The sequence below is a fragment of the Bufo gargarizans genome, chromosome 8 (genome assembly GCF_014858855.1).
Source record: "Bufo gargarizans isolate SCDJY-AF-19 chromosome 8, ASM1485885v1, whole genome shotgun sequence".
Taxonomy (NCBI): Eukaryota; Metazoa; Chordata; class Amphibia; order Anura; family Bufonidae; genus Bufo; species Bufo gargarizans.
The window spans coordinates 176,582,129-176,609,080 of NC_058087.1; the positions used below are offsets into that span (position 1 = coordinate 176,582,129).

Here is a 26,952-nt window from a genome sequence, read left to right on the forward strand (position 1 = left end):
AAAGCGGCTAGTGATAATACGGGCACAAATAACATGTTTACCGACCACTATAGAGGCCGCATTCACAGGACTATACATTATTACTGCATGTCACCAAGGAGCTCAGTGACCATAGAAAAGTACCAGGCCACAGGTAAAATGGTCTGAGGGTACCTCTAATACGCCTATAATACATCTCAGCTGCTGCAGAACCTCTTTTAGATGAATAAGGAGAAAGAATTCTGTCCATTATTGACTGATATGAAACATGCCTATTGGTCTTCTTAAAGAGGTTCTGCAGCAGCTTCGGTGTTTGTTATAATGCCATATAGCTGGTGCAATGTACTGTATACAACATGCTGCAGCTGCTGAAGAACCTCGTTTTGTAAGAGAGAGACATTCCTACAAATCGGTCAGTTGTGGTTGCCGCGTGAGAAGGTGCATCTTTTAAAAGTGATCTGTGATAGACGTCTTGTGCAAGAAAAAGATCAGCAGCGGAACTGCTCGTCCCCGTGCAATGGTCGGGTTATGACATTAGAATGTGAGGCTCAGAGAAATATTATTTACAGACTAAGGCCCCATTCACACGACCGCGTGGCTGCCGTGCTGATGTTGCAGACCACAAACAGAGGAGCTGCAAAACACGGGCAACGGCCGTGTGAACTCCGTATCACAGTGCGGACCCATTGACTTGAATGAGTCCACGATTTGCAAGATACGGCAAAAGTTAGGGCATGTTCTACTTTTTGCAGTGCGAAAGCATGGACCCAGAAGCCTATGGAAGGGCTTCCTAATGTCTCCATGGGCTATAAGTCAATGGGTCCACACCACAATATGGAGTTCACACGGCAGTCATACGGTTGTGTGAATGGGGCCTAAAAGGTTTTTACCAGTTTATTTCCTAAAAATATTATACTGCGATCCATCAAATGGCATATTACAGAGATATCCTCCTCTAGAAAAAATACCTTTAGGCCAACATGAATCTGCATCAAATCTGCTAATATGGTGCATTTAATGCAAGTAAAGGGGGTATTTTATGCCCCATTCACATCCTGCAGAAGAAACTGCACTGATTAAATAATGCATAAGAAGCATGTTCGCCCGGAAAGGCCACATGTGGATCAGTCCTACTAAATGAGCCTTGTGCCGATCCTTAGGCACATCTGCTGTGCAAGCGCCAGCGTCCGATTTACGCCGTGGCTCCTAGAGTAAATATCTGCCATATAGAATCCTCAATATGTGCGCTTAGCCTAAAGGCCCAGGCAATGCTTGCCAACTCTCCTGGAATGTCCAAGGAGAGCATTTGGAGGAAAGGGGGGACCCTCCTGGGTACCACAGCAGTCGCCCTGGAAGCGCAGCGCTTTATGAAGATTTCTTGTGCATGGAGTCCTCAGACTCAGCCCTGACACATGTATGCAAAAGGCATAGTCAATGAAAAGGGACAAGACCTGGGAAAAAGTGTGGTTATGTCCCTCCGAAAAATTTGGCAGTGCACTTGCTTTGTGCGCCACCCTCTGGCTTCTTCCATGCATCCAAGAGTTCACATGTACAGCCTAAACTAAAGCTGTCCACTTATATTTGTATGGATCATGGGCACAGCTATAGGAGGTGCAGAGGTAGCAATTGCACCACTTCGGGGGTATGAGATGGTCTAAATGCTCTTCTGCCACCATTCCCAGTTACAGATTTTGCATTTGGACCCAGGAGCTTTAGGTTACACTGCTTTACTATGCAGAGAAATATATGTCCCTAGTATAAGATCAGGGGGGCGAGACCATGTAAAGCGGGTTCCCTAGAAGGTCTCGTATGTGTTCCCTTGGAACGTGTGTGCATTCCGTCTTATTTACACCTTCCCACCCCTTATAACTGCACACATGCAACCTCACCACAAAACACACGCAGCCCTGCTCACCACAAAACACAAACACACAGCCCACCTCACCGCAAAACACCGAGGGGAATACCCGATATCCAGCCTGGAAACAAGATCTAGAGGCTCTGACCTCAGGCACCCCGAAGGAATGAGCCGCCAAAGGTTTGGATAAACACAGCCACCTATAGAAGGCTTCTCCATGCTTCCAAATCTCAATTTTCTTCTTCAGACTTCAGCTCCGAACTACAGGCAGCTCTTAAAAAAAATAATAATAATAATTACCAGTTTCTACTTCAGCAGGAAGGCCTTAATATCTCTCAGCTACATTCTTGTGGCCTACGTGGACCTTAGAGCCAAAAAAACAGAGAGCCTGGGTCCGAAAAATCTAAATAAACTTGATGGGGATAAATGTCTGTCTTATGACTGACTGCGAAACACACTGGAGCCTAAGGAAACAAATCCATGTACAATACTGACACGGGCCACAGTCATATGTCAAAGCTACAAGACGTGAGGGCCAGCTGATTATCTTTGTAGGTCATTACCCAGAATCCAAGTCTGCAGCTGAAGACTAGGGTGGAGCCGATCCATCACCATCACACATCTACTGCAATCTCACCCCTGGAATGTGATAGGTCATGCAGATTTAGGCTACATGAACACGACCGTTCAGTTTTTTGCGGTCCGCAGATTCGCAAAAAATGGAAGCCGTCCGTGTGCCTTCCGCAATTTGCGGAACGGAACGGGCGGCCCATTGTAGAAATGCCTATTCTTGTCCGCAAAATGGACAAAAATAGGACATGTTGGGTGCGCAGCAAAAACTGTGGCTCGGATGCGGACCAAAACAACGGTCGTGTGCATGAGGCCGAACTTTTCAGTATCAGGAGCCATGAGTGTACGAACCAGAAGGGTTCAGGCCAAGTTAGAATGTTCCTTAGACTACGAACTGTGAGGAGCAAAAATGTGACAGGGCAATTCATTTTACACCTATTTTGTAATACTGAGGGCCTCCTCTTAATTGGCCGTAGAAAGAACTGGGCTGCCCAGGTACCAGGCGTGACTGCAGCTTCTATATCCCTGACCCCCTGAAAAGTCAAAGAGCATGAGCCTAACACACAATGATGTCCTACTAACACAGTGATGTCACAGTACAGAAATAATACACAAAGTGATGTCACAGTACAGGGATAATGTACACAGTGATGTCACAGTACAGGGATAATGTACACAGTGATGTCACCGTGCAGGGATAATGTACACAGTGATGTCACAGTACAGAGATAATAAACACAGTGATGTCACAGTACAGGGATAATAAATACAGTGATGTCACAGTACAGAGATAATAAACACAGTGATGTCACAGTACAGAGATAATAAACACAGTGATGTCACAGTACAGGGATAATAAACACAGTGATGTCACAGTACAGGGATAATAAACACAGTGATGTCACAGTACAGGGATAATAAACACAGTGATGTCACAGTACAGGGATAATAAAACACAGCGATGTCACAGTACAGGGATAATAAACAGTGATGTCACAGTACAGGGATAATAAACACAGTGGTGTCACAGTACAGGGATAATAAACACAGTGATGTCACAGTACAGAGATAATACACACAGTGATGTCACAGTACAGGGATAATAAACACAGTGATGTCACAGTACAGGGATAATAAACACAGTGATGTCACAGTACAGGGATAATAAACACAGTGATGTCACAGAACACCCCTGGATGGTACTGTTACTGATGTTCGTCGAAAGTAACAGTGCAGAATGAGATGAAGAAGCTGGATATAAGGAAGCTCGTTGTAAGAAAGCTTACATACTAGAAGATATATGTAAAATAATGCTAAAGTATTAAGGCGGAGGCTGGTTACTTGGTTAGGAAAGTGCAGAAATGTTACTCAGAGGACACTGAACCATATCCTATTACTATTCAATTATGCCAATGTCGGGCAGGGCGGTGGCAATTTCCCATTCACTTTAATTAATGAAAAGTGGTGGAAATGACTAATAGATGATATAGTATAACTGTTCAGTGGATCTCATGAATGTCAGTAATAGGAGATTTCAAAATTTTAGGTGGAGTTTCCTTTTAACATTTCATACATAAAAGGTGCTGTAAAGATATTGCCAAATGACAGAAATCCAAAAGAAAAATGTGGCCTTTAAGGAAAGCCTAGGGAATTAATATAGTGGGTTATATCTATAGAAGGCCCTGAGGGGGCGGGGCATGACACAGGGATTCTATTGAATCCCTGCTCTTCGAATCCTTTTCGCTTGCTCCGCCCCCTCAGGCCCTGCATTAGGCAGTTTTGCCATAATATTCCTTTCATTGTCCTCAATTCTCACATTGGATTCTCATCTTCTTCTGGAAGTTCTTGTGATATCATTTACCAGCACAGCCACATGTGCCAGGACAGGGGCATAGATAGGCATTCCTTCACCTGGGGCAAAGATTTAGTTTATTGCCACAGCTCCGTATCTACATAGCTTAAAGGGGAGTGCAATGGTGTAATAATCTCTATGCACCAAGCTTTCACTAGTGGAGGCTGCAGGGAAATGCTGTGGTTTCATGTCCTATGCTACCCTGTACTCAGGGGCATAGCCTTGGTTAAAAGGGTTGTAGTGGTATAATACTGATGATCTATCGGATAGGCACCCCCGCCGATCAAATGCACAACCCCTTTAACCAAGGCAGTGGATTTCTGCCATCTCCCTTGCACCAGGGGCACATCCCCAGCACTCCTAGCTATTTTCCCGGGTACAGGCTAGCATATGATATGAAACCGCAGTATATCCTGCAGCCACCACTAGGGAGAGCTTGGTGTATAGAGATTTTTACATCTTGAATTGCATTTAATTGTAGATGTATACATTCCTATGCACTGAGCTCCCCCTAGTGGTGGCTGCAGGCAGCCAGTTTTATAATATACTGTGTGAGGGGAAGCAGAGGATTTAGAGAAGTATGGGGGAGATTGATTTATTTGTATGCACTTGTATAGCGCTACTATATTCCGCAGCGCTTTACAGACATTATCACCCAACTGTCCCCAATGGGGCTCACAATCTAAGGTCCCTATCAGTATGTCTTTGGAGTGTTATCAATGTATTTCTCTGATGTATAGGAGGAGCGCTGTATTTATGCATCTTCTCCACTTTTGCAGCATTTATTACCAAAAAATATATATAATAAAATCAGCAGAAATCACACGGGGAGCGGGCCCTGCCAAAATTTTGTTATGGGGCTCTATCATATCTGTGCCCCCTTTCCTAAAGCCCATAGGCTACCACTATGCTACACATGCCCTTGGGTCCAGCTAAGTCGCCAGGTGTTCCTGGTGACCTCAACAGTGCTGTTTAGTTTCGTGACGTGCTCCGACGTGAAATAAGAGCGCAGACGGCAGATGATGAGGGTGGTTGTTGTTTGTTCTTCTATGTACCCAACTTTATAATGTGGATTAGGAAAGATTATTACCTAGAAAGTTTCTCCAAACGTTCTTCTGAGACGTCAGTCGTCGCCGTGATGTGTGCTTGTCACTTTCCCTGATAATCATTCCGCCCTTACTCCGTATGTGGCTCTCCCCGCTCCCCAGCCTCTCCCCCGCTGCTGTTTGGCTTGGCACCGGTAGCCAGAATAATTTGTTTCCATTGCAGTGAAGCCCTAATTACCTGGAATAAACTTTTTACACTAAGTGTGTTTGTTTAACAAACTGGCCCTTTCAGAGCCATAGCGAGGGCTGATTGATGAGAGCTCGATCGGCTGTGGGTCTGAGCCGCCTGCTGCGTCTTCTGGCATTAAAGGAGTAGTGTCTGCGGCTGAAAAGGCCTCTCTCTGTCCTACTGTAATCACATGTGACACCTCCAATGTTTGGCTGGGGGGGGGGATGCTGGGGCTTCGGCGAGGACGCTGCTCACAAATATTTATGCTTTTAATTTAGACTTCTTTTTCTGGAGAGCTAATTTTATACAGAACGGTCCTAGCTTGGGGCGAAAAGAGAGCACAGGACCGAGGGCTGTTCTGGCTCCCCCCGCAGTCACCGCTATGTAGACCTGCATCGGAGAGGACAAATAGTCAGGCCATTGATATATTAAGTCTAGGGGAGTCTGGGATTAGGAGGAAGTACTGCTAAGGATTGTAGAGCCTGTCTGTCAAGGGAATTGCTGATAGCAGCCCATAGCTGCTGAGCTCCATAGTGAAGAAATGCTTCATGTGAAATCCGGTCAGGACTGAAATGACACAGAGATATTCATCCTCTGCAGAGATCTGCACAGAGTGGATATTGAGGACCACGGGAGATGCCGCCTGTGTGTTTTACATAGACAATAATGGCGCGTGGTGAGTAATTCGGTCTCCGGAGTTTATTATCCGTGACTCAGAAACACATCAGGAAAGATTGCTGTAATTGGGGCAATTATCGTTCTTGTCTTTTTGGGTTATGATATAATGTATATTATAGCAACACAAAATGAATGGCACACAATGAAGACACAAGGGGTCATAGGATTGCAAGTGTTAAAGGGATAGCATCACGAAACATTCTACATTTTGCAAACCAGCACCTAGATCTGAATACTTTTGTAATTGCATGTAATTAAAAATTTGTATTACCAGTGAGCTGTTCAATAAAATGTATCTGTATAGCGCCATCTGTTTGTTCTTTCCCCCCAAAAAATGTTGTCCTTCTCACCGAGATGGTCGCACATGCTCAGTTTAAATCTTCAACTGCCACCAGCCATATAATTATGCTAAAGGAGTCCAAATAATTTAACTTTGCACTCTGTTTGACCTGTTTTCTACTCCATTTGTCTCAATAAAGTGAACGGATCTATTGGTATGTACATTTCCCGGGTTTAAACATATATACCCGATGGAAGGCCCAGAAGAGGGCAAATGTGGCAAACATGGTGTGGTGTGAACACATCCTTAAAGGGATTGTCTCACTTCGGAAAATAGCATTTATCATGTAGAGAAAGTTAATACAAGCCACTTACTAATGTATTGTGATTGTCCATATTGCTTCCTTTGCTGGCTGGATGAATTTTTCCATCACATTATATACTGCTCATTTCCATGGTTACAGACCACTCTCAAATCGTGCTTGCACAATATAGGAAAAAGCGTTTACTCATTTTAGGTAGAGATAAGCACATTTTTCAAAAATTCTAGTGGGTTGGTTTGCCGAATTTTCCAAAAAGAGCTGATTCAAGTCGAATTTATTTGCGTTAAAAACTGCTCTATTTCCTGGCTGCAGAGAGCCTTTATAGTGGTGTAGAACATTGTGCCTTGCCGTAACACGCATAGGGAGTCTGCTGTGGCAGTGAAACAATACTGTGAGTCAGTATGACATGTACATGACAGGCGTCGCTCTTAGAATCACTGCACATTTCACTTATTTGGTCAGTTCCGGGGCCAAAACTGACCAAATAACTCAAGTGTGAACTGAGCCTTACAGGTCAATGTTAGCGCCAGGTACAAAGAACCGTGCAGAGGCCCAAGATCCTACTATAGCGTGAAAGAGCGCACTCCTTTTACACCAATTCACTGATTCCACATAGATGTCTACAGAACCTATTCTATTAAATGCTTAAACAAGTAGAGCCCCCAGACAGAGTAGAGAGGGGGTCAGCAGTAAGTTTGTGTTGACGTCACTGATTATTTAGCCCTTCCTCTGATCCGTCAGAACAATAACCCACAAAAAACGGATCCTGATGTTGGGGTGGGGAGGGGGGAGGGGTTTGTAATGATTTTGGAGTCAATGGTTCCTTATATGATGTAATCTAAGAATATAAAAGGATGTATTTGACTATGAACAATGTAATATTTGGCTGTATATCTCATGCAAAATGTCATATGCCAAAAATATATCTATATGTTTTCATCATCCGAATAAAGAAAGTTTAAAAAAAAAAAAAACGGATCCTGTCTGTTGAGCATCTGCCTTCACTCGGTCAGCATTTGGTCAGTAATCCATCAGTATTGCTAAAGCCAAAAAATCAGGAGTGAATAAAAAACAGAGATGACACGTAAATGCAATATTTGCATGTTTTGTACTCACTCCTGCTTTTGGCTACCAAATCATAAGCCAATTCTGATGCAAAATAGGGCCCATGTCATACAGGCCTTACAGCTGCTACACAGATAGGATCCGTTGTGCGTCTCATTTTTCCTTCCTTCTGACAGATCAGAAGAAGGGTCAAACAAATGATGATGTCAACCAGGGCAAAATAGTGGCCCAGTCATGGAGTGGGGAGGGTGTCGTAGTGACATAGTGGTCAGTTGAAAGCAGCATAAGCAGACCACAGTGTGACCCAGTGACATAGTGGTGAGGTGGCAGCAGCATGAGGAGACCACAGAGTGGTAATGTGGCAGCAGGAGGTATATTTCCTATTAATACACCCCGTAAATAACTGTAGTACAATGTAACTTAACAGCAGAACGGCAATTAAGACTTATTCTTTTTACTATTAATAACCCCCCACCCCCCCAAAAAAAAAGTAAAACAATCAAAATTCACTGCAGAATGGCTAATAGGATGTATGTATTTTTCCTATTAATACACCCAGTAAATGGCTGTAGTACAATGTAATTTCACAGCTGAACGGCAATTATGACATATCTTTTCCTTTTTTTCCCCCATTAATACTCCCCCCAAAAAATAAATAAATAATTAAAATTCACCGCAGAACGGCTACTAAGACGGAGGTATATTTCCTATAAAAAGAACTTTGTAAATAACTGTAGTACAATGTGACTTCACCGCAGAACGGCAATTAAGACGTATTTTTTTTACTAATAATAAACCCTCCAAAAAAAGTATAACAATCAAAATTCACCGCAGAACAGCTAATAGGACATACGTATCTTTCCTATTAATACACACCGTAAATGGCTGTATCACACAGAACTTGCACCCCAATAACAAGCAAGGTTTGCTGGAATTACTGATGTATCATACTAACAACCTAAAAGCAGCAGTATAACACCAATTTGGATCCCCAATTAGTGCAGCAAGGTGTAATAGAATCGCTTCTTTTTACCCAGACTCTACACTCTCCTATTGCACCCTATTCTCCTTTTATAGTGTAGATCAGTGTTTTCCAACCAGTGTGCCTCCAGCTGTTGCAAAACTACAACTCCCAGCATGCCCGCACAGCCAAAGGCTGTCCAGGCATGCTGGGAGTTGTAGTTTTGCAACAGCTGGAGGCACACTGGTTGGGAAACACTGGTGTAGATAATTCCTCCCTATTTTTTCCCTACACCTTGAATAATCTTTCCCTGAACTTCTAAATCGATTTTCAGCACAATAAAGTCTTTCCGATCACTGTCCCTAGGCCCTGCACTACGTACACTGGAAAATGGCAGAAACCAAGATGGCTGAGGCTATTTATAGGGATGTGACACCACAGCTGGCTGCTGATTGGCATTGTGGGTGATCCCTCCATGTCCTAACACATGCAGCATCCATTTTAGGCTACTTTCATACTGACGTTTTGGCTTTCCGTTTGTGAGATCCGTTCAGGGCTCTCACACGCGGTCCAAAACGGATCAGTTTTGCCCCAATGCATTCTGAATGGAAAAGGATCCGCTCAGAATGCATCAGTTTGCCTCCGTTCCGTCTCCATTCCGCTCTGGAGGCTGCTTGCAGCGTTTTGGTGTCTGTCTGACGAAACTGAGCCAAACTGATCCGTTCTGACACACAATGTAAGTCAATGGGGACGGATCCGTTTTCTAGGACACAATCTGGCACAATAGAAAACAGATCCGTCCTCCATTGACTTTCAAATGGTATTCAAGACGATCAGTCTTGGCTATGTACAAACAGATCTGTCCTGAACGAATGCAGACGTTGTATCATCTGAACGGATCCATCTGTGCAACTTTGATTCGCTCATCTCTAATTTTGGGCTAAAAATATTTTTAAATGGAGACAAAATGAAAAAAAAAAATGTTCATCCGTTTGAGTTACAAGGGTTAAAAATCAGTCTGTTAGCAAGCTGTCTGTTTTCTTATCTCTGATATCCTGACCTCACAAACACTCATTATAGTTCAACTCTTATCAAACTTACAAGAATATGGCTTAAATAAGTGCTCATCAGGTCAGGAGATCAGAGATGAGAGCAACACATGAGCAGAATTCAAAGAAAACAGATTGTGACAACTTGCAAACAGACAGATTTTTAACCCTCATATATCAGAAATGGTTGAAGATTTTTCAATTGAAAGATTTATTTTTAGCCCAGAATGAGTAAATGTAATCATAAAAATGCCTCCCAATGTATACATAGCCTTTAAAGCATACCTCTATTTATAGTACAGATGAACATGAGAAACTTTGTAATAAATCTTGTTAAAAATAATGCTTCTGCCTGCTTTTATCATTGCTCTTTTAACATTTATGGATAGAGTAGGGGAAGAGGAGGCTGCTGGATGAGAGACAAAAACTGCAGTTTCTTAGCTCTACTACACTTAGCACTTTTGACTCTACTATATCTAGTAAAATAAGGCTCTGCCACTGTTCAGAGTGAGGTAATTATTCACTTGGTAGGAGAGCAGCCTCCTCATTCTTCTTCCTCGCTCTGCAGACTGTGTGTGAGGTTGGAGAAATAAGCTAATAGAGATAAGAGGCTGAGTGAAGGGAAAGCGGAGGAAAGCAGCATAAGAAGCCCAGTAGAAAGAATAATTCTTTAATAAGATATATTACAAAGTTTCTTATATTCACCTGTTCCTGTAATTTCTGAAAACTTGCTTATAACTGGAGGTACACTTTAAACAACTACAGAGCTATGACCCCTAGAGCCCCACAGCTCAAAAGCCACAGGTTGGAGAGCACTGCTTTATATTATATCTAGAAATGAGCGAATTTCATTTTTGTGGGGTAGATTGGCCTTTGGGACCTTCAAGCACCATGACCGAGGTAAACTGAAACTCCTAACACCTAAACTGAAGGATCAGGAAGCAGAGAAGTAACTAGTGCTTCTGGAAGCCATCGACTCTATTTGGGCTGGGTCTATTAAAGGGGGAATGTATTATCATCAACTTGAAACTCCTTTTTTGCCAAGTTCTGGAAGAAACCTGGACTATGTCATTCTTTACTACTGTCCATGGTACTGACAAAGGCAGGGGATAAAGGAAGGATGCGCGGATCTGCTGCAGACACTTATGTATAAATACTCAGTAGTGTGATGATGATCCCATTATAAGCCAATGGGGTCCGTCAAGTTCTGCTGGTGTACACTGTGCAACCGACTGGTTGCGGCACTGTGGCTTCTGTTACATATGGAAACCATGACGCAGATGTGAACAGAACCTAAGCCACTGTTCACATTTGCTTAAGTTGTTTTCTATCAGGTTTGCTTTTTTTTATATAGTCAAAAGCATGCTCAGCTCCGTCAAATGGATCATGACAGATCATACAAATTAGTCCTATCCGTTACGGATCCTGGAAACATGGGAATCCTGACACTAGTGTGAACGAGTCTTAAACTGATTTTATATGACCCTCAACAAAAACTTACGTAAAGGTAACAAAAACAAAAGAAGCTTTACTCACCAGTCCAATCCAGTGCTGCCACTCCAGTGCTCTATTTAAGTGACAAAGAGCAGCAGTGCAGTTCCATTCACGACCACTACTCAGTGTACGGAGCCGTTCTGTTTCAGTGCCTGTTCCTGAGATTGGCGGCCCAATCAAACAGCCGATCATGGGGGTGCCATATTGGTAACCTATCCTAGGTCATGAATACTACAGCCCCAGAAAATCTCATGGTGTCCTATGCTTCGGTGCACTTTTATAGGCATACACATTTGGTTAGGATACACAGCTGCTCAATCTGTGCAAATCTCCCGATTTTTCTAAAAACAGTGCCCCTCTTGTCCATGGGCTGTGTCTGGTATTGCAGCTTAACCCCATTCAACACGAAGCTTGTACGTACAGTACGATTATGTACGCCCCAAATCTGCTGCATAGTCAGAAGCAGGGCGGCTGTGTGCACAGTCCGATGCAGCGGGAGCCATGCCCTTACTCCGAGGACATGGCCATTGTGCTGCCTGAACAATGACTGTGCAGTGAGCTGTACATTCAGACGACTGTACCTATCACATCCAGGGTCTGCTCGGCAGCCGATGTGTCTGCACGCTGCAGAGCTAGCAGCATGAAGGGTAATATCTGGATAGTTAGGCAGAAAGTTTTAATGACACTGCAGTCAGAGCAATTAAGAGCGGAGAGAGAATAAGAATTATACTGTCGCTATGGAAACTATTGCGGCAAGAAGCCAAAGTGATAACTCGGCCCGGTAGAAAGTAGAAGAGAGAGAGGAACGACCACTGGTGATTTGGAGACCTCTTTTGCCTCTGACACCTGCCTCCAGCTAATGTCAAAGAGCCATATATTTTATAATGTGTGTGGGTGTATATATATATACACCCACACACATACATACACACACACACACCCTACATATGTACGTACCATCATGCCACTGGAGAAGATTGTTCGATCGGTGTTTGTAGGATACATAGGTATTGGGACTGATCGCTGTTCTTTTAACCTTTTATCCAGGTCGTTGTCATCGGTTAGACTTGTCTTCAAGGGATTTTCCATTTTTATAGAAGTCAAACCTTTGAAAAAAGTTTCTGATACTTTTGGATGCGGAAATGTGGAGGCAGTGAGGTACAATTTGTGCAATACGTACCACACTTCCTAATGGAGAATAATCACGTAACGCAAGGGCCCGAAGCGGTTACCAGGTAATTGCTCATCCCCTATAGCATGGCTTAAGAACCCATGGCACGTGTGCTGGAAGTGGTGCAAGGTGTTTTCCAATCCGTCACTGGGACGTCATGGAGGAAGTGAAGTAGAACAGGTGCCATTGGAGTGTGGCTATTATCGGTGGTCCTGTCGCTGTTACTGGTGTGTTTTCGTCATTACTGGTCTGGGGGTTTGTAGTTGTTGCCATTATTAGAGGTCCTGTGGTTCTTATTGGGGGACCTGTGACTGGGTCTACAACTGTTACTGGTGTGTGGTCCTCATTACTGGGGGGGGGGGGGGGTCTGTGGTTGTTGCCATGATTGGGGATCATTTGTTATTTACTGGGGTTCCTGTGGTGGTCACTGTTACTGGGTGTCTGTGGTTGTTGCCATTATTGGGGATCCTGTGGTTGTTATAACTGTTACTGGGTGTCTAGTTGCTGTTACTGGTGTGTGGCTGTCATTACTGGGGATCCCTTGGTTGTTACTGGGGCTCGTCTGGTGGTCACTGTTTCTGGGGGGTTTGTAGTTGTTGCCATTATTGGGGACCTTGTGTCTTCTGCTGTTACCAGGGATTCTGTGGCGTCTATTATGGTCTGTCACTGTTTTGGGTGTCCTGTGGCTGTCGCTGTTAGGGTGCAGGTACAGTGAAACTCAAAAAAAGTTCCTAGAACAGTGCAAATTTTGGCACATTGTACAAAAGTCTCACTACCTCACTACCCCTATAGTATAAACCAGTATCACACCCCTTGCATTATGAACTGTGGAGGCAGTAAGTAAGAAGTCAGCGTCTCTTCTGATTGTGGGTATGTGGTATCTTTTCTTCAGGCCCAGTATATCTCAGACCCTGCGTACTATGACTATAGCAGTATAAACTGCTCGGAGAGTGAAGACGACTAGGTTGTAGGGGTTCACATGGACCTCGTGGTGAAGCCTAAATATACAGTATAAATAGGGTTAAATCCTATTCACTATAGTCCCTCGTTGTAAGGCCAGCTGAAAACTGCTGAGAAATACTTTCCTGCACCAGCATCTGAATCCTGACATTTATCACCAGACTATGCCAAGACAGGGTTTTTTTTTTATGTTTTTAATGCCACTTTCCCAAGTAATTAACATATTATTTTTCCATCAGCTCAGGCTCGGAATCCAGCCCTGGGGGGCCGGTGTACCTCCCGCGTCCCTCAGCATGGTATAATGTCTGTTCTATACAAGGTGGCTGTAAGTAGTAGGAGAAGTGCCCTCTTTCTTTGCCGGCTGTATGAATAGACGGCTCTATTCTCTTGTACATTAATGATAAAGAACACTTATGAGCGCATTCACACACGGCTCCAAGAAAATGACTTACCACATAATTCCACAACATAGTCTTTCCTCAGGAGCCGAGGACTCTGGGTAATGCCATGCAAATGAATGGCCATAGAGAGGTCTAAATGTCGAGGGGGTTAGCGAAAATGTGTTTTGCATGAAATCAGAATAAAAGCCTAATGTGCCAAGACGACGTATTCTTCAGAGTTTATGCTGCATATGATGGCGGCTGTCTATCTGACTGAACCCAGGAGAGACGGTTATTATCTTTATGTCTAGTGATGACATCTTCGGTATGGTAGTATATTTCCATACGAGTTTCAAGGGCTTCCACTCAAGTTCCATGGTCTCCCAGTTGCTTCTATATGAGATCCAGGAGCTCCCAGTACTTCCAAATGGGATCCAGGTGTTTCCAGTACTTCCAAATGGGATCTAGGAGTTTCCAGTACTTCCATGCACGTTCCAGGTGCTCCCAGTGCTTCTATACAAGTTCCAGGGGCTCCTAGTGGTTCCATACTAGTTCCTTGAACTCCAAGTGCTTCCACATGAGTTCCATGGGCTGCCAGCTCTTCCATACGAGTTTCGTGAGCCCCTACTGCTTTTATACAAGTTCCATCAGCTCCATACGAGTTCCAAGAGAACCCGGTGCTACTTTATGGGCGCCTGGCGCTGTACTTCTATATAACAGTTCCACATGGAGCTCCCACGTAGGTACCCATGTGAAGGCTTTTACATGGATTTGTGATATATATTTTTTTCAGTCTCCCATAACTTTTAAGGGCAAAACTGTCACACATACCTAAGAGATCAGCCAGACTGGTTAGCACTGGCCCAGATGGTATTAATACCAGGAAGTTTTAATTTTTTTAATTTTTCAATACCATTTGTGATTCACTATTTCAGACTGGTACATGCCTATGCGGTGGCATCATACTCTGCCAACAGCCCAGTCCATGATGACTGGCAAAGGCGGGAGCCAGCAGCCGGTGCGCAATGTGTACTGCCATAGTGCTGTTCGTTATAACTGATCCATTTTCAAACGGATCCTGATGAATCCTGACCAATGTCACCGATTTCTAATATGGTCTGTCACGTTTCGGTCCCCCTTCTATTTACCTGTAAAGCTGGCTGGTAGTTTTGGATGAAAAGCATACAAACCCTTCCCATACAGAATCCAGCAGAGTCACCCTAAGCACATACCTATGGACATGTATGCAAACATACAGCGTGTATAATTTATGTCTCAGAACCGGAACCGCAATACAGTCGCTGACATAAGCCCACTGGGTAAAGTTATCAAGGGCTTTGCACCAGTTTTCACAACTTTTTTCTCTTTTAGGTTTCTTTCGCCTCCTTTTAAAAGTGCGTATCTTAATAAACTTGGCTCGTCATACTGCAGTGCATTTCTGATTAAGACCTTACCCCTGGGGATCAGCTAAACCCTAGGATCCAGGTGCATTTTTGAAAAGAACATTTACCGTGCCGGATGTCAAGACATACAAGACCGTGTGTGGTTATGTGATGTGACATTTCAATCATAGATTAGACGACCGACGGCTGACCAAGCAGGGAGCCACAGCGGTGGGAGCAATCCTCCTCCAACACAATTACATAGCACACTTGGTTAATCGCCTGATATAATGTCATTATAGGTATCTCAAGGTTAATAAGAAATCTGAGTCATTCCATGCCCTGCAGTTGTTGGGACAATTTTTGTAGGGTAGCAACAGGGTGAGCAAAGGAACAGAGTGAAGCCAGGACGAGGGCGGGAGGTCTACGGGAGTCACTGCAGCCGAATAAAGCTTTCATTCCTGTGGTTAGACCACAGATCAAGGAAAAGAAATAAGGCTGGCGTTTAGCAGCATTGTGAGCTCAGTACAAACACTTCAGAGCCTGCGCTCGCCGCGCTGGAGAAAATATCCCTGCTCTCTGCAAGCGCTGCTCTAATCATCTCCGAGATCTAAACGCGTGAAAGAATTGCAGCCACAATATATGGAATTTTCCATCTCGGTGACACCGAGAGCGGCTATTATGTCACACTGTATACTGTATAGAATGCTGAAGTGACCAGATACAAGATAAAGGTGAAATAGATAAATAGATAGAACTGAGTCCTTCCGTTACTCTGTGCTCGGCCACCTGTGTACGGCTTGGACAGGAGGGGTTATAGTACTAGGCGCTGTGTACACACTGTAGTCAGTGGGATGATGCACAGTAATGTACCATGGATACAATACAGAGAAGCGTCATTACTAAACACAAGTTATTAGCAGCCTGTATATTAGCACTGAAGCGCGGTGAGTCATGACAGTCTTTTCATAGCTCATAGGGAAGCCAAAAAGGAGATGCTGCCAGGCTTACTATAGCTGCGCCATGTGGTATAGGAAGAAACATATTGTGCTTTATATTACTGTATATTATGTAGAAGTCCTTATATTTCAATCAGGGAAAATCGTTTATTGAACAGGGGTTTTACCATAACAATATTAGTTGCTACACGATGAGTGATAAATGTTTGACTGCTAGGGGTCTGATCGCTAGGACCCCCCAGTGATCCCGAGAACGGTGGTCCCCAAGTCCCCTGTGTGAATGGAGCAGTGATGTGCTATAGGACTAATGGAGTAAAGCACTTGGCTATCTCCCATACAAGTGAATGGAGCAGTTATGTGCTATAGGACTAATGGAATACAGAACTTGGCTATCTCCCATACAAGTGAATGGAGCAGTAGTGTGCTATAGGACTAATGTAGTAAAGCACTTGGCTATCTCCCATACAAGTGATTGGAGCAGTGATGTGCTATAGGACTAATGGAATACAGCACTTGGCTATCTCCCATACAAGTGAATGGAGCAGTGGTGTGCTATAGGACTAATGGAATACAGAACGTGGCTATCTCCCATACAAGTGAATGGAGCAGTGATGTGCTATAGGACTAGTGGAATACAGCATTTGGCTATCTCCCATACAAGTGAATGTAGCAGTGGTGTGCTATAGGACTAATGAAGTACAGAACTTGGCTATCTCCCATAAAAGTGAATAGAGCAGTGGTGTGCTATAGGACTAATGGAATACAGCACTTGGCTATCTCCCATACAAGTGAATGTAGCAGTGGTGTGCTATAGGACTAATGGAGCACAGCACTTGGCTATCTCCCATACAAGTGAATGTAGCAAGTGAATGTAGCAGTGGTGTGCTATAGGACTAATGGAGCACAGCACTTGGCTATCTCCCATACAAGTGAATGGGGCAGTGGTGTGCTATAGAACTGATGGAGTACAGCTCTTGGCCATGTCTCATAGAAGTGAATAGAGCAGTAGCCATGTGCACCACTGCTCCATTCACATAAGGGACTTAGGGACCTTTCCTTCTTGGGCTCATAAAGGGTCCAATCTTTTTAGGGCATGGTGCCCTAGAAGCCATAAAGTTCTCCCCCCTCCTCCCTGCAACCCCAGCTTGCCCTTCTGGAGAAGACAATCACCTCCTAGTAGACACTAGGCTGGCAAGACTGCAGTAACCTCCTAAGCTCCCCCTAATGGTGGCTGCAAGCAGCCAAACTTTTATAACTGAGGGTAAGCAAGAAATTCATCAGCACTGAACTCAAGACCAATTTAGATTAAAATAAAATGGTGTGCAGGGGTGTACCAGCTACATCAGTTTAAGGTCTGCATACCCCCCTAATGGTTACGTTTACACATATTTGTATATTCAGATGCGTTTCGTCTCTCCCCCACACTGATCTCAGAGGATCGCAGCCTCCATACCACGTCTATCTCCGCACATGACAGCTACCGATTTACTGTTCTCTTGGAACCTTTTGCTAGTCAGGAGCCACATTTGCAATTTAATTCATTCACATTTCCCAGACAGAAGAAGTAGCAGTAAAATACCTCCTACCGTCACCAAACCCCCCAGGACCCGCTGCCGGGGGAAATAACTTATTATGAATATATTGCCTCATCTGAGGCTTCTTCTAAATTGTTAACAAGGAGTACAGCTCACCACTTCACTTCAGCTTTCTGTGTCATTAGAAAAACTGCTTCAAGGCTCAGAAACCGCGCCACTCTAGTCCAGGGGCTGTTACTGCAGGATACTCCAGATCACTTTTGTCTTAAGTCACAATACACAGTGTGCATGGAACATTACTATCAGCTGGCGATTTAATGTGAATATTCACCCAGTTTCTAATATTGTACTTTTTCTCACACAGCGCTCCAAATCCCCTCCACAAATAACATACTGGCTACCTGCAGCCACCACCAGAGGGAGCTCAATGCATACTGTACACATAACTCAATAATAACACAGGGTGCAGTAAGCTCCTGAGTGCCCTCTAGTGGTGACTGCAAGCAGCCAGTATTTAAGCTCCTCAACACCCTTTAGTGACTGCAGGCAGACAGTAGTTATGCTCCTAAGCACCCTCTAGTGGTGACTGCAAGCATCCAGTATTTAATCTCCTAAGCACCCTTTAGTGACTGCATTATTTCAGCTCCTAAGCACCCTCTAGTGGTGACTACAGGCAGCCAGTAGTTAAGCTCCTGAGTGCCCTTTTGTGGTGACTGCAGGCAGCCAGTATTTAAGCTCTTAAGCACCATCTAGTGGTGACTGCAGGCAGCCAATATTTAATCTAAGCACCCTCTAGTGGTGATTGCAGGCAACCAGTATTTAGAGTAGTTGGCCCATCTAGGGACAATGATGGCATATCGCTAGGATATTGGTGTGGGTCCTACACTGGGACTCACTCCTATCTAGAGAACGGGGCCCCAAAGTGAAGGAGAGCACACCAGGCAGGCACGGCGTGCTCTCCTTTGATCGTTATGGGAGCTCCGAAAATAGCAGAACAAGTGCACTAAGCTATTTTCCCCAAGTCCCATAGTGGAGAGACCAGAGCCAACGCTTTGCTGTTTTTAGAACTGCCATAGTGTTGAACGGAGGGTGACTGCGCATGCATGGCTGCTCTCTGTTCACTTTGCGGGTCCCGTTCTAGAGATAGGAGCGGGTTCCAGACATGGGATTTGCACCTATCTGACACTGTTGACATATCCTTGTGACATGCCATCAATGTCCCAGATCAAAATATCTCTTTACGCTCCTAAGCACCCTCTAGTGGTGACTTCAAGCAGCCAGTATTTAAGCACCTAAGCGCCCTCTAGTGGTGACTTCAAGCAGCCAGTATTTAAGCTGCTAAGCACGCTCTAGTGGTGACTGCAAGCAGCCAGTATTTAAGCACCTAAGCACCCTCCAGTGGTGACTGCAAGCAGCCAGTATTTAAGCTCCTAAGCGCCCTCTAGTGGTAACTGCAAGCAGCCAGTATTTAAGCTAAGCACCCTCTAGTGGTGACTGCAAGCAGCCAGTATTTAAGCTCCTAAGCGCCCTCTAGTGGTGACTGCAAGCAGCCAGTATTTAAGCTCCTAAGCGCCCTCTAGTGGTGACTGCAAGCAGCCAGTATTTAAGCTGCTAAGCACCCTCTAGTGGTGACTGCAAGCAGCCAGTATTTAAGCACCTAAGCGCCCTCTAGTGGTGACTGCAAGCAGCCAGTATTTAAGCTGCTAAGCGCCCTCCAGTGGTGACTGCAAGCAGCCAGTATTTAAGCTAAGCACCCTCTAGTGGTGACTGCAAGCAGCCAGTATTTAAGCACCTAAGCGCCCTCTAATGGTGACTGCAAGCAGCCAGTATTTAAGCTCCTATGTGCCCTCTAGTGGTGACTGCAAGCAGCCAGTATTTAAGCTAAGCGCCCTCTAGTGGTGACTGCAAGCAGCCAGAATTTTATCATGTCACTATGTCTATGCTGCATATTTGGAGCTCTGTGTCAGTAAAGCACATGGCTATAAAGATATGTTGACCTAAAATCATTTAAAAGGCGGACATATGTTACATTTTGTACAACAATCGCATTTCAAGGCCGCTGTTACACATCGGACCCATTCACTTGAGTCACGCAACCCATCTTGGTTTGTCTATTCACCTCATATTAGTATGAACGCAGACTTACGCAAGCAGGCATTTCAGGGATATAAACATATAATGTTTCAGGTTACCCAATGCTCCGCTCAGGAGACGCTCGCACACAGGTTTCCCTGGTTACAAAACGACCTGCTGAATCAGGAGCCAAATCTCCTTCATTCCACATGATGTGCGTGTAATGATCACCTCCCAGGTAAATTCCGGTAACTCTACCCCCCATTATTGCTGGTGCATCTAATGATCCCCATGACGCTGGTTTTCTGGCTGCTAGGATATAGTGATCACTCGGCCTGTACTGTATTGTGATCTGCTGGAGGAGGAATGAGGAAGCATGGCAGCCACAGGTAGGGGCCACATATACCGTCAACATAAAGGCAGCAAAATCATCATCATCACTTCCCGCTAACATCACATCCTATACTGTAATAGGGTCTTCTCTGGTCTAATACATGCACAGATTTACTGCACAAGACCGCCACTAGGGGGAGCAAATGCAGGCAGCCCAGGTAATAACATATATAGCCACTGCCACAATGCTCAGGAGGGATGACTGAAGCATTAATCTCATAGTTATTCAACACCCCCGCATGCTCTTCTGCTAGTGTCAGTCTACACTGTCGTTCAGGTATTGAATTCCTAAAGCAGAAAAATCAGGACAGAGCTGAGATCTGAAAATGTGACTATAACGAGTCAGCGCTGCAGCGTCCATAGGTTTTTTAAAGAAATCCTTTGCACACAGCGCAATCTACCATGTTACTCAATTAAAGGGGCATTCCTATTTTGATCACTAGGATATGCTATGACTTTGTGACTGGTGGGAGCTCGATTTCTGACAATGAAGGGGCTGCAGCCTCTTGACTTTTTGTAGGCCACCTGGTTATGCAGGGTGCTGCAGCCAGCCCCAGACACTTGAATGGAACTGTGCTACAGTTCCACTGCAAAACGGGTGGCTGGGGCAAGAAATCCGCTCGGCAGCCCCTTCATTGTCAGGATCGGTTAGTCAGAGTCCACCGTCATACAGTGATGGCAGAAATACCCCTTTAAGTCAACCTTAAAGGGATACTTAAGTCATGAGAGAGTGTTCACACACATGTAATCATGATATTGCTGCGGTCTCTGGTAGGTTATGGACTGATAAAATATCAGGTATGATATGACCGGGGCAATCCAGGAATGCACCGGGGGACCACCACAGATTTTCTTAACCCGCTGCATTCTATTCTTGTCACTGAATTGCATCCAGGTTGCTTAGAGGAGATTCACTGACAGATAGACACCATCTAACTAGATTTTGCAAAAATCAGGTAACGTCGACCTCTATTGCCACAGGCTGCAATGTGAACAGGGCTCCAGACTACATTTGCTGTCTTTTCACACACAACGCGCTTCGGCACAAACAGCTGGTTTACATGGCAGCCGAAAATATTCCTCAGCAGTGGCAGTCAGCAGGTGCCGGCAGATGAAGCTGCTGCCGGCACGGACCTACAGCTCCTGAGAAACCAAGTCCAGGAAATATATTTATCAACAAGATACGTAAAGCTAGCCAAATCTTACAGAATGGGGCACATGGTACAAATCCTCAGGGCTGTCAGATAATTTTCTCTTCCTAACGTAGCTCAGTTATGGGTCCTCCGCCACCTTCCTTAATACTCATATCGCAGTAAAACTACCAGTCCCAGAAGCTTGCCTTGAAATCCTAGGACCTGAACACTGCATAGTGCTATTATTTATATAGCGGTATTACAACACTGCTATTTAGGCTGTATATGGTGGTTAATATTATAGCACAGTTATTTAGGGATCATGTCAGTATGTGGCGGTATTATTAGAGCACTGTTATTTAGGCAGGATATGGCAGTACATTATAGCACTTATTTAGGCAGTATATGGGGGGAAATTATAGAACTGTTTAGGTAGTATATGGGGGTATCACTATAGCACTGTTATTTAGGCAGTATATGGGGGAATATTATAGAACTGTTTAGGTAGTATATGGGGGTATCATTATAGCACTGTTATTTAGGCAATGTATGGCAGTATATTATAGCACTTATTTAGGCAGTATATGGCGGTATATCATAGCACTGTTATTTAGTAAGTATATGGCAGTACTATTAAAGCACTGTATAGCACTGTTTTTTATGCAGTATATGGGGTTATTATAGCACTGCATGACAGGTTTGACAAAGGCTTCTAATAGCCGAAACGCGTCACATTTACCTCTTGTATGTGACCATTAAATTTATTTGATATCACTACCATAGCGAGTGCCGGTTCTTACTATACCATTATCTGTGGATCTTCTTCCCTGGACGCGCGCACCGCACCGCTGCAAGCAGAAGTGCCGCTCGTATCTTCTCTTGGATTTAGTGGTATTATTAAGGCAGTGTATAGCACTTATTTAGGCAGTATACGGGTTCATTATAACGCTGTATGGCACCATTATATAGAAAGTGCATAGCAGTATTTTTTAAGGCCCTGCATAGCACTGTTATTTAGGCAGTATAAGGGGTTATTATAGCACTGTATAACACTAATATTTAGCCAGTATATGGCAGTATTATTATAGCAATGTAATCTAACCACTATGTAGCTATAGGCACTGTGGTAGCATTATTATTTGGCTACTGTATGGTTGCATTATTAGCACTGCATATTGCTGTCATTTCAGCACTTCAAAGTCCTCAGTATAGGACCCTCTGCAATATACAGTCCTACAGACAATGTACCGCCAGTGTCCTATAGTATCTATAAGCTGCGTGCACACAAATGTTTGTTTCTATGCCACAATTTTATTGGTTTATTTCTATTTTTGCGCTGCAGTATGAACGACCCCTTATTAATGTATTATATATGTTATTACATGGCACGTTTTTATATCTCCTGGACCGGTGACTCCGCGCTGTCAGTACTCGGCACTTGCGCTCTCCTGCGGCCTCAGTTCCTATTAAGTATATATAGGCTGTAATAACAGATAAACACATGAGGAGGAAGAAGTTCTTACCTTGGTGTTTGAAATTCTTTCCGGTCCGCTGACCCCAGACTCTGTAAGACAAGAAAGATCCTTTTAGATATGGTTTGCACGGAGGATGAGGAGGAAATTCCACATACATTCCTAAGTTGAGAAAGGATTAACTTAATGGTTCCCAACGTTATTAGAGCAAAACTATACCCTATTACACTCTCCATTGACCATAACATGGCATATCTGGCATTATAAGGGGCCCCCCTGATAACCCAGGGGGTGGCGCACAACATGTGTATATGTAAAAAAAAAAAAAAAGCTATAAACCATGTAATAAAAGGGATCTAGATGAACAAACGGTGGTAAAAGAAATGGAAAGTATAGAATAAAACTCTATTGTCCACACCATGTGAATATACCCAAATCTGAAAGTGGTGCAGGGCCCGTTACAGTATATCAGCGCTCTGTCTTGTAACGATCTGTTTACCTGGATATGGTCAGGATGGGTCAAAAATGTTTAAAATCAGGTTGGATTCTTTGTGACTGTCGCCTCGCCTCTTTAAATGAAATATCACAGTACAGTCACAATACAGCGTTGCGTTCTTCATGTAGTCGTGCAGCCCCCCCGGCCAGGGGCATATACAAATCTTATAGGAACCCATAGCAAAACTTAGTATGGGCCCCCAAAGCCCCACCCGGTGCACGTGTGACAAGCACCCCCAGGTAACTATGTTTTTTTTTTCTAATAAAGCAGAAAAAAATTAAGTTTAAAAAAAAAATTGGGGGAAAAAGTCACCTTCCACCTGACACGCTTTTTTTGAAATGCTTTATAAATATGGTGCTCATTCTGACCCCTATATTTCTCAATGTGTTTACGCCAGACAACTGGCAAAAATACGCTAATAAATCTATTACAAAGCTGGCTGCCTCCAGCCACCTCTAGGGGGAGCTCCGTGCATAGGAATTTATACAGTTACCATTTACCAGAATAGAAGCCGAAATAATCTCTTTGCACTGAGCTCCCCCAGTGGCGGCTGCATGAAAATGCAGTGTTTTCTAGGGGGAAAAGAAGGAGTTCAGCACCAGGTCTCCGCTCCCACAAGGCCCCATAGCAGTTGTATGGTCTGCCTTCAGTGCGGGTACGCCGTTGGCCCTCGGCCTTAAGTGACAGCAAACAGAGATCTGGGGCATCTACAGACATCATCTAAAAAAAAAAAATCTTAGGAAAACCCATGGCCCACAGTTAGTGTGTCAAAAACAGTGCAAAAGAAAAGTCAATTTTACAGGTAGGGGGAAAAAAGGAGCAATCTGATTGATTTTTGCAGTCATTTATTTTTCTTAAGGCCTCTGAATATAATGGGATGTGAATGGCAATAGGTTGCTATGTGGTATGCCTCCACGTTTTCTTCATATCACTTTTCACCTTCCAAATTCCCTGCGTGCCCAGGGAGTGGTAAACACTGGGAGGGGTAGAAATTGGTGCAAATTATAGCAGAAATCTACCCCTTCGCCTAGCAGGTGTAGATATCAATATCTGACACATGAACTTGGTGAATCTTACTCCAACATATTTTATTCAAGACTAGTCTAGGTAAACCTCCTCCAGAGTTAAAATTCTGGATGCCTACAGCCACCACTAGGGGGAGCCTACTGGAAGAAGTTATACAGCTGGTACTGATAGCAATGGGAGCTGTAAATCTGCATAGCATAAGCTCCCTCTGCTGGCCAGGGCAGGCAACAACACAAGCATAGCTTATTTACATGGAACAAACCCTCCATTCTGTTAGGAGTAGGAATATTAAAATTCTGAATAATATACCATTTCCTAGTAAATATCTAGATATTAATCCATGAGAAAAAGAACGTAGGAGAAAAATCTCTGACCTGCCGCACCCACCGTGAGCACTATATGAAGGCACATTGGGTCCCTGCAGCCCCTAGTATGTACTGCTGCACTAATGTATACAATATATACACTGAGTAAACATCCTTGAGAGTCAGTTTCATGATTCACAGTCAGGACACCTTGGCCCCTAATGCCGGGATGTGACTCCTGCCCTAATGTCAAAGGTCAGTGTGAACAACAGCCTGTCTGACAAGCTGTTATTAGTCTCCCTGGGGAAGACATGTTGTTCTTGAGGTATTCCAGCCCTGAAGGCCCCTATTATACACCTGCAGAGATTCCGGACATTCAGCAGATTACCAGTCATTGTCAGACAAAGGAGAACTAATTGGACATTAGTTACCACTTCATTATCCACCACTTCTCACCTCCAGCTACCGGCACAAAGCAATCAGTGTGGAAATTGCTGAGCTCCACCACCACCAGCGCCTTCAGGATCCGTGTGGATAAGGAGTCAACCTTTGACTCTGCAGGAGACTGAGGGGGGCTTCCTGCCTGACTTTTCATGACGTACCCTGTGATTGAGCCATTAGAGGAATCCTGTCACTGAAATATCCACACATAACCTTAAAACCACCAGCCCTTGGGCCGCCAAAAACAGCTCTGACCTGTGGGAGGCCTGGACGCCACCAGACCTCATGTGGTACCTCCCTCAATGAGCATTGGACAGCCATGACCAGTTGCCCTTTTCTTGGACCACTTATGGTAGGTACTAACCACAACATACCGGGGCCGCCCCATAAGAACTGCCATTATGGGGATGTTCCGACCCAGTTGTCTAACCATCACAGTTTGGCTCTTGTTAAAGGCGCTTAGATCTTTAAAAGGTGCCCAGGAATATTCATTTCACCTGGCAATGGTTTTAAAAGGGTTTTCCGGTTATAATGATTTTGAAGCAACTGCCCTCAGTCTGCCTGCTGAAACAGAAGATTCATACTTACCGCTGCTTTGGGTGTCTCCATCTTCCGGTCACCTGGAGCTGCATGGACATGGTCACATGCTCTGCTGCAGCCAATGAATGGCTTCCTTGGTGATGTGGCCAGAAGCAGTATGTCACCACTGAAGCCAGTCATTGGCTGCAGCTGAGCATGTGACCATGTCCATGCAGCTCTAGGTGTAAACAGTGCGGAGACCGGAAAATGGAGAAACCAAAAACAGCGGGGATCAGGTAAGTAGATAGATATAGATATGAGATAGATAGACAGACAAAAGATATTAGATAGATATGAGATAGACATAAGGTATGAGATAGATAGATATGACATAGAAAAATATATAGAAAGAGAGACATCAGAGAGATTGATATGAGACAGAGATAGATATTTAGATAAATAGATAGATATTAGCGATAGATAGACAGATAAGTGTTCATTCCACCTAGATTTTCGTGTGAAAAACATGAAAAAATAGTTGATGAAAATCCACCATGTGAACATGGCCCTAGCCTAGAGGTCAGCAACCCCCAGCACTCCATCTTGCACACTTGCTCATTGTTTTTCAAAGCTCTCATAGAATAGAACAGAGCATGCTGGGAAATGTAGTGTCACAACAGTTGGCCGGAGGTTGCGGACCCCTGCCCAATGCTAAACGTATCGAGGCTCTCTTTTCTATTGAGCCCTGCAGCTCTGTCCGCAGGATGCGGTCAGGACTGGTTTTCAACCTCTGAATATAAACACAATGTTTTTCAATCTTTTGAAAGCAGAGATCTTGAAAACAATGAGTAATGGGTACAATAAAGTATATTAGAAAGTTGCAGAACTTTTCATTACACTAGGCTATGGGCTGGTTGCATGATTCACAGGATGCAATACAATAGGCTCTGCTCATAGTCATGGTAAATAGAAGAGACTGAGGAACCAGTCCAGGGATGGGATCCACTGGAAAACGCAAATGGAACGTAATGCAAACCTTGAATGAAGGGTCGGGGTGTATGCAGGGGGGTAATCCTCCGCTTCCTCTTTTCAACTTTCTTCGCTTCCGCCTTTGGTTTAGCACCCAAAATTTGGACAGCACCCTCTGTGCCCCAGATTCCCCATAGCTGTTGGCCAGCACGTCGCCCCTATCTCCTTTGCCAAGGAGGGCAGCATAGAGGAAGGTGGGCTCCTGCAGCCAGCTCCTGTGGAGCAGCCAGTGAGGGTTGGCGAGCGCTGGGTGCATGCTCTCCTCTCACTGCCTGTTGTACTTTTACAATCTGGT

The 26,952-nt window shown here is 44.3% G+C and overlaps 1 protein-coding gene across 2 annotated transcripts in view; it reads right to left on the reverse strand.

The window, feature by feature from the left end:
* Positions 1 to 26,820, reverse strand: part of LOC122945160 (ankyrin repeat and fibronectin type-III domain-containing protein 1-like) — a 140,536-nt gene extending 113,716 nt beyond the window's left edge. For both annotated transcript variants that reach the window (XM_044304075.1, XM_044304076.1), the window contains exons 1-2: positions 26,665 to 26,820; positions 22,893 to 22,933 (exon numbers count right to left, since the gene is read on the reverse strand). The gene's annotated coding sequence lies outside the window, so the exon portion shown is untranslated. The remainder of the gene's footprint in view (positions 1 to 22,892; positions 22,934 to 26,664) is intronic.
* Positions 26,821 to 26,952: the final 132 nt, after the last annotated feature.